The sequence below is a fragment of the Chrysochloris asiatica genome, unplaced genomic scaffold (assembly GCF_000296735.1).
Source record: "Chrysochloris asiatica unplaced genomic scaffold, ChrAsi1.0 scaffold00036, whole genome shotgun sequence".
NCBI lineage: Eukaryota > Metazoa > Chordata > Mammalia > Afrosoricida > Chrysochloridae > Chrysochloris > Chrysochloris asiatica.
The window spans coordinates 1,348,548-1,350,547 of NW_006408554.1; the positions used below are offsets into that span (position 1 = coordinate 1,348,548).

Sequence of the window (2,000 nt, forward strand, 5' to 3'; positions counted from 1 at the left end):
AGTCAAGAAAATGTTTTGCCATTTTAAAAAAAAATGTTGATAATTACAAGGTGTAGCGATGCTAAAGCAAATGGAAGAAATGAAGAAGTAAAGGAGCTGAATAGAAAATATCAAAGAGCAGCTTGAGAAGACAAAGTCAAACATTATAATAAAATGTACAAAGACCTGGAGTTAGAAAACCAAAAGTGAAGAATATGCTCAGAGCTTCTAAAGCTGAGGGAACTGAAGAAAAAATTCAAGTCTCCACTTGCAATACTGAAAGATTCTGTAGGTAAAATACTGAATGATTCAGAAAGCATCCAGAGAAGATGGAAGGAATATAGTGTCACCGTACCAAAAGGAAATGGTTGATGTTCAATCATTTCAAGAGGTAGCATATGATCAAGAGCCAATGATACTGAAGGAAGAAGTCCACTGTGCACTAAAACGATTGGCAAAGAACAAGGTTCTGGAATTGATGTGATACAAATTGAATCCGTCAATCAACTGATACAGCAGCACAGGAAGCACTCACTCATCTATGAAAGAAATTTGGAAGACTGACCTGGCCAACTGGACGAGATCCCTATTTGTGCCCATTCCAAAGAGAGGTGACCCAATGGAATGTGGAAATCACCAGACAATAGCATTAATATCACATGCAAGTTAAATTTTGCTAAAGATAACACAAACATGGCTGCAACCATACATTGCCAGAGAACTTCTAGATGTTCAAGCCGGATTCAGAAGAAGACATAGAATGAGGGATGTCATTGCTGACGTAAGGTGGGTATTAGCTGCAAGCAGAAAATACCAGAAAGATGTTTACCTGTACTTTATTGACTACGCAAAGCCTTTCGATTGTGTGGATCATGACAAGCTTTGGACAACATTGTGAAGTATGAGTATTCCTGAACAGTTAATCATGCTCATGAGGAATCTATACATGGACCAAGAGGCAGTTGTTTGAACAGAACATGGGAACACTGAATGGTTTAAGAAAGGTGTGACAGGGTTGTATTCTTTCACCATACTTATTCTACTATATGATGAGCAAATAATCCAAGAAACTGAATTATGTGGAAAGAAAAATGTGGCATCAGGATTGGAGGAAGACTTATTAACAAGCTGTGATATACAGATGATATAACCTTGTTTGCTGAAAGCAAAGAGGACTTAAAATACTTAGTGATGATGATCAAAGACCACACACAGCCTTCAGTATAGGTTGCACCTCAGTGTAAAGAAAGAAAAAAAAATCCTCACCACTGAACCAATAGATAACCTACATATAAATGGAAAAAAAGTTTGAAGTTGTCAAAGACTTCATTTTGGTCAGATCAACCATCAACACTCATGGAAGCAGCAGTCAAGAAATCAAACGTCCTTATTCAGGAAGATAACGGGCAGGGCGGGACCACACGGCACTGGTGATTCATCTGGTGATTCATCGGATAAGAAACCCAGGCAGAGAGGCAGCAATGAATGTGGATCATGAAGTTAACCTCTTAGTGGAGGAAATTCATCGCTTGGGTTCAAAAAATGCTGATGGAAAGTTAAGTGTGAAATTTGGCGTCCTCTTCCAAGATGACAAATGTGCCAACCTCTTTGAAGCACTAGTAGGAACTCTCAAAGCTGCATAAACAAAGGAAGATCGTTACATATCCAGGAGAGTTACTTTTGCAAGGTGTTCATGATGATGTTGACATTGTACAGTTGCAAGAATACTGTGGTTTGCAAATCTTTGTATATTGCTATGTTTTGTTTCTGGTAAACTGGATTATTAAATCAAAGAACAAACATGTAAGACTACTTAATGTATTTTTATAGAGCTTTATAAACAAAAAGAGACTCATATTTTAGAAGTCTGCTCTTTTTTTTATATCTGGAAAGAAAAGTTATGTATTACACTGTAAACTAGATAAAAACCTCTTCTTTTTCTCAGGACTCTGGTTAGAAACTGTAGGCAGTGAGGCTTTTTTAGTGGGGGGGAGTTTTTGTTTCATAAATAATTCTTAGAC

At 37.3% G+C, this 2,000-nt stretch overlaps 1 pseudogene; it reads left to right on the forward strand.

Annotated features, from left to right (window-relative positions):
* The first annotated feature begins 1,460 nt into the window (after positions 1-1,460).
* Positions 1,461-2,000, forward strand: part of LOC102823551 — a 48,694-nt pseudogene continuing 48,154 nt past the window's right edge.